This window comes from Physeter macrocephalus, chromosome 14 (assembly GCF_002837175.3).
Source record: "Physeter macrocephalus isolate SW-GA chromosome 14, ASM283717v5, whole genome shotgun sequence".
Taxonomy (NCBI): Eukaryota; Metazoa; Chordata; class Mammalia; order Artiodactyla; family Physeteridae; genus Physeter; species Physeter macrocephalus.
The window spans coordinates 32,920,244-32,934,484 of NC_041227.1; the positions used below are offsets into that span (position 1 = coordinate 32,920,244).

Below are 14,241 nucleotides of genomic sequence, written 5' to 3' on the forward strand. Positions count from 1 at the left end.
CAGATGGGCCATAGGTGAATAATTTGAGGGTGGTTTACAGCTCTGAGTGTTCATTATGCTCTTCTGTGTACTTTTGTGTATGTTGAAAATTATACATGATAAAAACATGAAAATTAAATTAATAATATAAAAATAGATCACCTCCAGTGTATGAACAGAACATGATTTATGTTTCTATGAAAAATGTTTTATTATATAATACCATGGTTTCTTAAATTCATCTGTTTGATAGAAATAATGTTAACCAGTTCAAGAATCAATTAAAATCATCCTGTGATACATTTCATTGCAAATCCAGCTCTGACCTTTGTTCACAGAAGAAAAGAATATGAAAATCACACATTTGTGCATGTTCTTTCCCTTACTCATGGCTTGTATAGATGTTAGCACAGTGTTTTTGTTTTTTTTTCTGAAGATATTTCACCCTTCTCCCATCTTTCTATTACCCTTCTTTAAATTTTAATCATTACTATATATTGCCAGTATATTGAATAAGATGTCTAAACCTTATATGCTGTTCCTCCATTAAATTTGCTTAGTTTCAGAACTGCATAATTCAATGAAATGTGGTAGAAATGATAGGTAATTTAATAATGGAGTATAAAGATATTGCTATATTTGTTACATTTTTAAAGGAAATGTCCTTAATATGAGTTGGAAATTGTTACAGTTGCTTATGTAATATAGTAATTTGGTAAAATTAATAAAATTTATTTTTGGAGCTGCATCTAGATTTTGCTTCTGCCTAAAATATGAAATACAAAATAAATAATGCATTGTACTGTGTCTTCGCTAACACACTAAGTTTTTAATTATTTTTATTCCTAAGAATGGTATGTATGAAAAATTATCAGAATTGCTATGCTGAATCATATAAATGTATCCCAAGAAAATATTTCAAAAATGAAAATATACACGAAGATAGTCACTATAGTATTTTCTAGACTAAAATAATTAGAAGTGAGTTGAATGATAAAAAGTTGCAAAAAGTAAAAATAAATCATGGTATTTCAGCAAATTGAATTATTGAACTACTATGAGAAATGGATTTTTTAAATGAAGCAATATGGAAATGTTTAGATATGAAATTAGGGAAAAAGACAAGCAGAATAAAATTTATGCTTTCACTCTGATAATAAATATGTAAAACGTGTTCATTTATAAAGACTGGAAGAGTATATTTAAAAATGAAGCCAGCTGTTGCATTATAGTGGTGCCATTAAGGGTGATTTTTTTTTTTCTTTAAAATTCCCTTCTGTTGTTATAATGCAAAAAAAACAGTTGTAATGAAACAAATATACAGAAAACAAAAAATTCTGCTATGAAAAGCTCTAATTATTTCAAATATAGTTCTAAAGGGAAGAAAATGGAAGATTAATTTTATGTCAACCCTAAGAAATACAATAAATAAATTGCAACGAACTGGCACATATTTTAAGTCTAGTTTATATTATGAGACAATGCAGGGCATCTCATGGCTCTGTCCTTCTTAAACAGAAAGGGGAAATGCTTTGTACATTCTATACTCTTAATGAATCACTGCATCAACAAGAAGATGAACTTGATCCATTTTCAGCAATGACCAGTGTCCAGTACAGTACCTGGCCCCAGGTCGTCACTTACAAAACACTAGCGGAGTGGTTGAAGGGAGGCTCTTGAGTCCCTGCCTCCCAGAAGCAATATTTTCTTCAACAATGTCACATTTTATTTCTCTTCAAGTTCCTTTTTCAATAACTGCCTCCCTTTTCCACCTACATTATAGCTCTGGAATTATAGATAAAAGTTTTCCAGTTCTGGCTCTCCCTATATTCTTTTTGACGCGCAGGCTCAGCAGCCATGACTCACGGGCCCAGCCGCTCCGCGGGGGCGTGTGGGATCTTCCCGGACCGGGGCATAAACCCGTGTCCCCTGCATCTGCAGGCAGGCGGACTCTCAACCACTGCGCCACCAGGGAAGCCCCCTCCCTATATTCTTGAGGGGTATTTGCATTGCTGATGGAGGGAAGAGGTTGGGGAAGGAGTTGACTTTTTGTTGGGGGTTATTGAAGTGCCAGGCATTTTCAGAACATCTGGTTGTTTGTTTCCCATTGTCAGGAACCCAAAGAGTAGACAGGCATTTGAACCAAACTGTAGAAAACTGTTTTTGTTTTTCTCTTTCTTCACCCCAAACACTGTGGGTCCTCTTCTAAGGTTTTGTCCCATAGAGTTAAAGAAACTCTTGGAACGTGGGGTCAGAAGGCAAGATCATGCTTTGGAATGTTTCTAGAGCTAATTCCTTTTTACTGTACAATTAACTTAAAATTAGAAACTCTGAAAAGCTGGCTTCTTTTTGAAAGGAGATTATGGACACAACTTTTGATAAGGGCTGGCAATGGAAGTGGAAGGGAGGAGGTGTCATTTTTCTGTATATTAGTAAACACAGACATGCTTGGTTCATTCCACTACTCACATATTGCTACTGGGAAGCAAATATTTCCCTCTCTTGTTTATGCAGTACATTTTTAAAAGTTAATTAAAGGGTTTAACAGGCATTATTTCACTAAACACACAGAAGTCTTAATAAAACGTAGACCTATGTTTAGTATCATTACATCTCTTTTAAGATGTAGTTTTCTTAGAGTGTGAAAATATGGTCTCTGTGCCAAGGAGTTTATATGTGCTTTTTTATTTTTCGGTACGCGGGCCTCTCTCACTGTTGTGCCCTCTCCCGTTGCGGAGCACGCGCTCCGGATGCGCAGGCTCAGCGGCCATGGCTCACGGGCCCAGCCGCTCCGCGGCATGTGGCATCCTCCCGGACCGGGGCAGGAACCCGTGTCCCCTGCATCGGCAGGCGGACTCTCAACCACTGCGCCACCAGGGAAGCCCCTATATGTGCTTTTTGACATACATGTTGTATAGATATCAAATATGAGAAATTTGCAAATCAAATTAGCAATGAGGACTAAAGTAATGTTTTTCATTTATTTCATGAGATTGTTGAAAATAACTTAATAAACAATGAAAATATTGTTTCAGATAAGTTAGTGTGCAAAATAAGCATTTTATTGATGAACTTAATTTGTTTAACCAAAGCTACAGATCAATGAAGTAAAATGGAGCATGGAAGAGATTTTGGTCCTGCATGATACTAACATTCTCCTCAGCTTTTGTTTTGGCTTTTTAGTGAAGATTATGGTCAGGTAGTCAAGATTGAATTAATATGTTTGTTTCTAAAAGTGCTTTGCTCGCCGTTATCTTTGGAGAGTATGATTGATACTGGCAGAGATAACAGTAAAGAAAAACTGGTTCTATGGACTGTACAGATGGTCTTTGAGGGGCAGCCGCCCTGACCATAGGAACTCTGATTGCTATTTTAATTAAACTTGAGGGCAGAAGAAAAGAGCCTTTAAAAAAAAAAAAAATAAGTATTGAGGTTACACAATGTGTTTAACCTTAAGGTATGTCAACAGTTGTAGAATAAAATGAACAGTTCACAGGAACAAACCAGTATGCAGTTTTACAGGTCAACCACCAAGATGACTTTTCCATTGTAAGTGAAAGTAGGAAATAACTTTCCTTGGCAAATGTGGCATTTGTTCTCAGAGGAGTTATTGTCTTAAAACAATGGGTATATGTAAAATGTAATTTAGGAAAAGAAAAAGAATGTGTCATTTTATGGTAATTTTGCTGTGGTGTGTTATATTGTTTTACTTCTCTAAACTTAAAAATGTGTTTTTGTCATTTTTTAAATTACAAAAGTAGTACTTGCTTAATGAAAGTAGTTGATGATTGTCAAACTCAAAAGTCAAAATCCCAGTTGGAAAAGAAAAACCAAATGTATCTGTATGTGAAATAAAAGTATAATTTCTCTTCATTTCCGGGCCTTTCCAGAAGTCATGATTGGGGTCAGTTTGGTGTGTTGCTATACAGAGTATTTTATTCTAAGTAACAATAGCATTTTAATATGTTATTCTAAGTAAGAGGAAAGCTTACACATATAATCATCATATTTAGCGTTCATGAGTGTTTATCCCAGCCCTGCCTCTATTTAAGTGCTTTTATACACATTTTCCATTTGAATTCTACAGCCCTCTATGATACAGATATCATCCTCCATGTTATAAAGGAGAAAACGAGACAGGGAGAAGTTAAAAGTAATTTGTGCAAACTCACACAGTTAGTAAAAGGCTGAATGGGGATTCGAACCTGGGAGTATGTACTCCAATGCTTAATTACCGCATATAACCCTAAATAAATAACTGAATATCTGTGTATGTCCAGATGTATAATATTTGTTTTTGTAATAAAAAATAGGGTTACTCTATGCATATTCTGCATTTTCCTTTTTTTAATTAGCAATAAATCAAGCCCATCTTTCCATGTTTGTGTACATAGCTCTGTTTTATTGTTCCTAAAAGTTTTATGACTTTTAATAATTCCATAGTTTGTATACACGATCATTTGTTTTAGAGATCTTCTCTTTATTGAAGGCATTTAGGTTGCTTCTCTTTGAGTCCTGTGAAAACAGTGATGGACATTCTTTTATATACCCTTGTGCTCGTGTGGAGGTATTGTTGTAGTATTGATTCGTAGAAGTAGAGTTGTTGAGTCAAAAACTGTGTTGACATACTGCTAAATATTCTACCACCTTACACTCCCGCCAAAGGGCAGTTTGTAATAAAGCAGGAAGGACCACCCAAGAGAAATGTAATCATTTATTCAATAAGTTAATTGAGTTATATGCCATGCATTCAGGAGTACTATCAAAGAAGAACAAAACATGATTATTTCCCTCTGGAAGCTTCTGATTCATTTACATAGGCCAGAAATACAGTCAAACTGACACAGGCAATTTCTGCAGGCAAGCAATTCCATAGATAATGTTGTTTCACGGTCTCTTAACTTTGACCTCCTTCTAGGGACGCACATCATGGGTAACAGAGACTTGAACTCCACTTAGCCTGATCTTTTAGATCCAAGGTGGTCAAATGTTTTAGCTAATGTACCCTTGAAAATAATTTTGATATCTGTATGTCTCTCCACAAATGTTTAATTTAACATCTACATTTCTTTAAATCTGAAGTTTAGATAGCCACAAAAGATGTAAATTCTGCCTTTATTATAAATATGAACATTAAAAATTTGATCACCCAGAATGTCTCCCATGGAATCCAAAAGCCATAGTTTTTTTATGCCAACATTATCCAATTAGAAAACACCTAAGTTCTCTTTTAACAAGAGATTTATGTTTGGGTGTTGCTTTAACTTGAACCTCTATACTGCTTCTCCCATAGAATTTTAACCTAACATATTTATGCTTGAAATTCTTGTACTGATTATTTTATCATTTTTCTGCAGCAGAAGTATATATGTCTGTGTGTATTTATATGTGAATGAAAAAAATTCTGTGACCATAGTCTCTAAGTGTTGAAAACATTATTCTGGATGGAATATTTTAATTATTTTTAGTTACAGTTGACAAACACAACTATTTCTTGCTAAATAATTATTTAATATTCTATAATTTATATATTATAATAATTCTAAAATAAAAAGTAAAACTTTATTGGAATTATATCTCTTAGTGTGACAAACAAGGCTATCTTTTAAAAATTCATGCATCTGGGGTGAACATTGTGATTGCTAAAATGAAATAAGTTTCAGCATCAAGTGTATTCTTTTTATTAATGCACATGCTGAGAAGTATGCTTGTATAAATAAATGGATGGTAATGGAAATACTTTTCTTATAGCAATGCCCCTCACGTCTTTGGATTCCTAAGCTATGTATCAAAAAATATCATCATTGATATATCACTAAAAGTCATTTTATTAATCTATTGGCTGACAACTTAGACTTTCTTTAAATTTTGTTAAATTTAAATAATTGGAAACAATTTAACTTGTAAAAAGATTTGTTTGCCAATTTTGAGGTCTTTTACTTTCTGAATTTCCAGGAAAGACATCAAGAGATCATTCTCTATACCAGTTGGTCTTTCACGTAGAGGCAGCATGTGAAATCTTTGTAGGTTTCAGAAGAATCGGAATATTGGTAATCTCAATACACTTTGACTATATAATATTTTCTGAGAAAAGCTTTCATCATAATTTTATTTCTATCCAAACCTTGGAGCTACAGTCTTAACTCATTCAACTTATGGGAAATGTTCAACCTATAGTCTAATTAGGAAACCTAGCTGTCATTGTCAGAAAAAAGTCTGATTTCATTTATAATTCAAATAAACATGTTAATACAAACAGCCATCGTGCTGCAATGATCTGCCTCTCATTTCTGAATTCTGAGTGGGAGACAGAAGAGGCCCAAAGCTTTGCCATGCATTGTTGTAGCACTCTGCTGCTGTCAAGATGTTTTCCAACTTTGTTTCCATTTGTTCTCATGGGACTCCCCCTCCGGATGGGTGCATTCATCCTCCAGAGTAGGGGATGGGAGAGGCAAGTGTGTTAAATGAAAATTGTTAGCCCTCCCATTGCCTTACTTGACAGTATATCTGAACTCAGAGTGTACTCCTGATGGATGGTCCAAAGCACCATTACAAGCTTATGTATGATGTTTGGATAAAGGAGCCTGTTATCATCCCCTTCATTTGTGTGCCCCTGGGATAATGCCCTTTAGTAAGATTCTGATTGGATGAGAGGCAGGCTTTGCTTGGTAAGGAGTGTGAGGGGTGCCAGGGAAAGGGTGGGTGGGAGAGACAGAGCAGCCAGTGTTACTAAGCTGTCTTCTCAGGTTGCTCAGACTTAAGAAATATCAAAACTTGCTGGAATCTCATTCCCTGAAAACTCTCCATGCCTGTGTTTCTCTTGGAAAATGTTGGTGTACCCTCACATCTCCATTTGAGTAACAGCATTCTAGATGGTGTGTCAGAAGAGTTAGTTGGTTACTAAGAGAAAAATGCCAGTGATGAGCATTAACTAATTTTCCTGAATTTGAACTTTTGGATTCTCTACACATAATTATATTCAAATGAAATTGTCAGGGGTGTGGATTGGTCTGTAAAGGTCTTCAAAAAAGGAAAAGATGCAGAACTGTGGGTGTTAATGATGAAATAAATGAGGAAAATATTTACCGTGTTGTCTTTGGTTGCTGAAATTCTTTAAGTTTTTCTTAATTTTGTATTTTATAGTGGTAGATGTGTTTATTCCAATTGCTGTTGAAATCTATTGCAATTCTTCCATGAATTATGATTGGGAAAGATTGCAAAATCTCCTTGTATCAATTTTCCTAAAATAAATTATTCAAAGCAGTTCATTATCTATAATTCTGTACTGAGTTAAAATAAAAATCTGCTTTCTAGGTCAATCTTCATTAAGCTATTAATATCCTTTTCATATTATAAGACTTCTTAATTTCCTTTATTAGCAACTGCAAGCCACTGGAATACAAATGTCATTGCTTTGAGTATTTATTGATATTTGAATTCTCTTTAGCAGTTTTGCTCTGATGTCAGCAACCTTCAGTCTAGTACACACAGGTGTAAGGTCTTTATTTACTGACCTTTATGCAGTAAATATATATATATATACTATACATATTTATGCATATGTATTATGTATGTATATGTATATATACATATTTATGTTTTTATTTTACTTCTGATGATAGACATGCCTCTTTTCTATAACTTGTATGACAGCAAAATGCAAAATTGTCACACAAACAGTTATTGGTGCATTTGGAAAAGCTGAAACTTTATTATCCTACTTTATGTTCAAGAACATAAAAACCTTGAGGATAAATAAATGAGAAGTTGACTTAAAAAGTTCAGAACAGCATCTGAATTTTTGGTTCATTATATTAATTGATATGCAGTTTTTTCAAAAAGAATATCTATACATTTTAAATATATTTTATTCTAAACAAAATTCATATCAAGGAAATGTGATAGATGGAAAAAGCACTGGCCTAAGAGTCCAGCTTTTCCTTCAGTTCTGTGACCTTTGCCCAGTGAACCCATCTCTGGGTCTCTTGGTGAGTCTCTTTGTCCCAATTTATAAAATGAAATGATTGAATCATGGTGATTATTCTTATTCCAAGTCCTATATTTTAGGATCTCACAGAGTCATAAGTTTAATTGCTATTGTGTCTTAGGATTATAAAAGTAATATCATATAGAAAACACAAACCATAAAGATAACACAAAAGGCAAAATATCTCCACAGTTTCCAACCTTGGATAAAAGCAATGTTCACTGTTTGCTGACAAATGACTGGTGTGCCCTTGCATGAATACACCATTGTTTATTTACCTATTAAAGGACATTTAGAGCACTTTTAATTTTCAGTTACACCCCATACTCAGAGACTCCTAAAGTACATTCTTGTCCAGTTTAGAATTCTTACATGAAAATGCTTCATCAAAGTATGTGAGAATTTAATTTTTTACCTGTGCTACCACAAAAGCTATGCCAAAAATCAACATTATGAATTTTTTATTGTTTGCACATTTGAAAACTGGAAGCCAAGTTCTCTCCCTTCTTGAGTCCCTTCCTCCACCCACTAAAGGCTCTCAAGCTGCCCTTTAGATTGTACACCATGTTTCCTGCTGGTACTCGAAGACTCTGTATTGTCTCAAAACTTGATGGTGATCGAAAGTATATTCACTAATTCACCCAAGAATTTATTGGGTCCAGTATTGCACTGGAGGCTGAGGTCACAGTAGTGAACAAAAGCAGTATCTCCCATAGCTGCTTTTATGGAACTTACAGTCCAGGTGGTCAGGACACAGATGTCACTGAGCTAGTTGCAGGAATGCATGTGGATTTTGCAACTGTGGGAAGAGACCTGTGAGTACAGAAGGACCTGTTTCAGTCTGATGGTGGTGGCTGGCAAGGAAGAGTTCACTGGGAAGAGATCTTAGCTCTGAAGATGCATAAAAGCGAATTGCTCATCATGGTGGGGGCAGTAAATGGGCTGGGAAGAAGAGCTTTGTAATCAGAGGAGACTGAACATGCAAAGCTCCTGTGGCAGGAGGCAACAAAGCGAGTTTGAGGAGCTGAAAGAAAGTTGTGTGGCTGAGCTCAGAACACAAGTTGAAGTTTGGTGAAAGGTAATGCCAGAACAGGGGCAAGAATTAAGCCTGCCCCGTTGGTCAGATTTATTTCTTAAATGCAGTAGGAAGCCAGTGAAGAATTTAAGCAAAGGTGGAAGTCAAGGCAGGGATGGGTGTTATGGTGGAAGTCAAGGCAGGGATGGGTGTTATGTGTGTGTGTGTGCGTGTGCGTGTGTGTGTTTATAAACAAGTAACATGATTAAATATGCATTAACATAAATTGTAATAAAATATGAAAAGAACGCTTAGATTTTAAAAAGTTATGATCTTGCTTACCTTGTACCAGTTACCCATGTAAGCAGATAGTGCTTAATTCTTTTGGAAGTAGTTCTTTACAACAATGCAGTGATTTTCCAGAGTTAGGAAAGAAATACTAATAAAGTCATTTTCCTACTGGGCAGAGAGTCCCAGTCCAATTTAATGTCCACAACTAACAGTTTCAATATAATTTAACCCTTAACTACTCGACCAAAGCTGGAACAATGGTAAACATGTTTTAAAAATCCTCATCATTAAGGCTGCTAAAAAGCAAAAGTTAAACAAAGGTGGTGGAAGTAAAGAACAGCTTTAGATGGAATGTTTCAGCTTTGGGAACGATGTACAAATAATGACTTGGTAGAAATGGGTCCAGTATATGCTGATGAAAGTAGCTGAGTCTTCATTCATTAAAAGGTTCCTGAAATGTACCTCATACTATATTTTGCAGCCTTGCTTTTCCCCTATTTAGGACTAATGTCTTTTGTTTTATGGACGAATGTAGCCTCATTCCTTTTTTATGTGATAATATTCTCTGATGTGGCCTTTGTGTTGACCATTAAGAAACTGTGGGGTTTGGAATGGTGGTTTGGGGGTAATGTGCTATTTGACTTGTCTTTTATTCTCTCAGATACAAAGGGCCCAGGCACCACTCCTGAATTATTTGGAAGACTGTTTGCACTTTCTCGCTTGAGGATTGTGTCTGTGGGGTTGCTAAGACTATAAAAAAAGCCAAGCTAACTTGAAAATGGTGCAGTTACGGCTAAAATATGTCTCCCACCATCTAATTCCTTTGTGTCCTAAGACACAAAGAAAGGCTAAGAAAGGCTTTCCTTACCAGCTCCATACCAGCTTCTTTGGGCCTATTTACATCTCATCTACTAGGCCTAATGCAGAAGCTATGTGTTTGCCATGTGAGTTTAAGGCCAGTTAGAAGACTGTTTTGTTTTTCTGATCTCTTGACTCCCAGAAAGCTCCCATCATTCCTTTCTCTCCCACCTACTGCCACCACACTACGAGTAGAAGCCAGCCCATAGGCGTTTTACATTTCTAAGTCAGTTTGTGAATCTCAAAAGGTCATACAAATATTAAACTTAAATAGCTAACAGAGAAAAAAATGTTAAACAAATTCCTGGATGACTTTGAAGCTAGGATGTTTGGGGAGCATCTCTGCTGTTTGCAGAGGGCTTAGAAATGACAGAGTCCTGTCACAGAGCAGGACATACAATCCCTTTGAGTTATAGCCAGTCAGAGGCCATACTTTGTTTTGTAAGGTGGTGAAGGCCAGTTTTTTCCCCTTCAGATAGCTGACAGTTCACTGCCCCTGCCCCCTTTGGAGCACTACAGCCCTAGATTATGCAATCCGTTTGGAATTCTCCCTCAGCAGTCCTAGTTTGAGGCTCAGGCTGGGTTGTGAACATTGAGAGCTTTGGTCTGTCTTGACAAACTTGAATTCGTTGGATGTTCTGTTTTGGTTATATAGACCAAGTGCTCTGGGCTCGGATCCAAAACTTGAACAAAATGATCAGCCCTGGAAAGAAGCCTGAAAAATCTTTGAGGCGTACTTAAATGGGGCAAAATATTAGATAATCTACCATATTTTAAATTTTATATGTAGTATATATTTACATATATATATATTTACATTTATTGAAGGGGGCAGTACACACACCATGAATATAAGAGAAATATCTAGTTTATGCAGAGTTAATTTGCTGATACCCTAACCACTCAATAATTCAGTGTTGGGCTTTCTTTCTTTTATTCTTATCATTTAAAAAGCTATGTATGTGATTTTGAAGGGTTTGTTCAAATTAGCTGATATTTTAAGATCCTTTTGACATTTTAAATGATTATAGGACATGGGGACATAAGTTCAGAAAAACTGGAAGGCTCTCAGTCACAGAACTGCCATATTTGGGAGTTCTTGGCAAAGTTTTATGTAAACTGTACGTTTTTGACCCAGGGAGTCTTTATAATGGAATTAAGTCCATACTTTGTACATGGACTTCTAGCCACAGAATGAATATAGCAAATCTACTGAGAAAGGTAGAGTTTGAATCAGAGAAAGGAGAATTTGCAATTAGAGAAAGGAGAGAGTACTGTACAGAACTAAGGGCATGGTGGGTCTTAGGTTCAGCACCAGGCTGTAGGATTTTCTCCTGACATTTGAAACAGACAGGAACCTGGGACCACACTGGAATTGTGAAGTTGTCTTCCAAAGAGCCAAAGCAGAGTTTATTGTGTTCTGTTTTGGTCTTCACAGTTTTAAAGGGATTTCTAAAACCAAGACAGACTTCAGAGCTGCATCTGAGTTTCAAAAGAAAATTTGGAGAAAAGACAGGAAGTGGGTATATTTAAGTAGAAGTAAAAATTCTGATCAAGATATATGGTGTCCAGTCAGTTCAGGGTAGATTTCTGGGAAGTAGAAGATCCTTGCCCTCAAAGAGGTCAACGTCTATTACAGAACCACACAGAAAAAGGATATAGCATAAAAAAGAGAAATTCAGATGATTTCCCTCACTATACATGAACACAAAAATATCTATTATCTACTATATAGAAACCCAAGTACTTAGAGCTCTAAGTCTACTAGTGGAACATTCAGAAGCCAGAACAAACCGAAATGGTAAGTCAGCCAGTTTCTCTGACCTGACACAATTAGGAGCAGAGCCTCCCTGTCCTCCTGCCTCCCCAGAGACATTCTTCCTAATGTGTCATCTGTATACAACTTACCTCTGAGGTGGGTTGACTCACTCCCTTTCTCTACATAATTTCAGTCTACACGATGGTGAGCGGCTGCCGTGAAGCCTTGGTCTACCTCTCCTAAACCTTGTTTCAAATTCACCCTACTTTACTAAAGGTGGCATTATTCCCAGTCATTCCAAGACCACATTCCTTATCCACATCTTTTTAAAAGCAATCGGAACCTTGACACTGAAACCAAAGTGTGTTATATAATTCTGAGTAAAGACCCCTTGGGATGCAAGGGGTCTCGGTTAGTGTTAGGAGGGGGTCTCCACAGCAAGCTGGGGTGAAGAGACAGGGTCAGGGTGTTAGGAGATGGGAAGAGTTGAAAATAAGCTGATCGATTAGCTGACAGGGAAGAAAGCTCAGAGGAGATTGAATGGATTGAGTCAAGCAGAAAAAAAAGTGACAGGAGATGGAGCACCCCATCTCTCCCTGAGGGTGGAAGGAGGGTGGGTAGGAGGAGAACAGTACAGAGGAACTTGTAGGTGGGGGGATGGGTGGATATATGCAATAACCTGGAGGAGATAGAAAGGAATTTGTGGGCATTTGATATCAATGACTATAAACTTCTTGCCAAAGTAAGAGATGAAGTCATCTGACAATAGCATGAGGCATACAACTGAAGGTCCTGAGGAGAGTTGGAAAGGGTTGGGTTAACTGCTGAAGGAGGTTAATGTTTAATTCACACTTACTCATCCATCCATTCAACAGTATTTAGGTTTCTCAACATTACATACCCAAGGCTCAGAGGGACACATGCAGTGAACAAGGCAGGTGTAGTCCTTGTTTACATCAGTGGGGAATGTGGTGTGGTACCTTGCTATTCCAAGTCTAATGAACAGATGAGCAGCATCTGCTTCCCTGGGAGGATGTAAGAGATGGGCAACTCGATGTACATTAAAGTGGGTAGCATTGGTATAGGGTATTGATTCTAGAACCATACTGCCTGGGTGCAGATCTCAGCTTCCACCTCTTACTAGCTCTGTGGTCTTGGGCAGGTTTTAAAATCTTTATTTTCCTTTACCTAAACTGGTAAGAAGAAGAATAATACTTACTTCATAGAGTTGCTTTGAAGATTAACTGAATTAATATTTATAAAATGTCTTGGCACATGGTAAACACAATGTAAGTATTGATAAATAACAATAGGCAGTTAGCTAGACAAAATTCAGGATATAATAGAGAACATAGAGCATGAACTAGTGGGTGCGAGATAGTACCATGCTCTAGATCTAGACTATGTTTTAGAATTTTGTGGGGGGTTGGTTGTTCAATTGACTGGGGAATATAATGGGAAAGGGCTAGCACATCCTGCACAAGTTTCAAATTTCCTAGCAGACATTCAAGTAGGTGAAAAAAAAGTTTATAATGTTCTGAAGTTCCATTAACTCCATCTTACATGTAATTGCAAGAGTAAGGTGTTACAGAGTTTCATTATGCACTGAACTTGCCAGGGCTGCAACTGCCTTGTAAATTGAGGGAGGATCATACTTTATTTGGTTCAGAACATTACCAAGAATTATTCACCATTTCAGAGTGTCACTAATTCAACATCAATCGCAGCATATGAGTCCTGATGCAAGGCAACTCTGTCAGCCTGAAGCACTCACTGGTTCTCCTTATTTGTACAAAAATCCAGAGACTTCCCATGTCTTCTAGTGAAGCTGTGACCAAGCATTGATATATTGAAATACATGTGCTTTGGGAGTAATTTACTTTATTATTTCTTGGTATTACAATAAGAACATTATGTTGGTCTTTAAGTCATTATATCAGTGGATGGCTAGATAATGGTTACATTCTCAATGAATTTTATTTTATTACCAATATTTGTTAGATGGTGGCAGAACCCGGACTGATATGGATGGGATCCACTGGTACAAGCAAGTGCCCTGGGGAAGCGTCCGTGAGAGGTGTGGAGCCTGGGCAGTTGTTGCAGGCTGGACCATGGCTTCTGTCCATGAGGAAGGGATTTGTTAAATGGGCACAAATTGTCCCATGAGGGATTTAGTGTAGTCTTAGCTTGCCAAGCTCTGTTTGCTTGAAGATGATATTGACAGTTCTCTCTGAACCTTTATAAACAAGGCAGAGGTTAATATCTTTCTTTTTTTTTTTTTTTTTTTTTTTTTTTTGCGGTACGCGGGCCTCTCACTGTTGTGGCCTCTCCCGTTGCGGAGCACAGGCTCCG

General features: G+C 36.8%; 1 protein-coding gene across 6 annotated transcripts in view; it reads left to right on the top strand.

Annotated features, from left to right (window-relative positions):
* PLCB1 (phospholipase C beta 1) overlaps nt 1–14,241 on the top strand; it is a 705,446-nt gene that overhangs the window by 67,683 nt on the left and 623,522 nt on the right. The gene's annotated exons all lie outside the window — the stretch shown is intronic.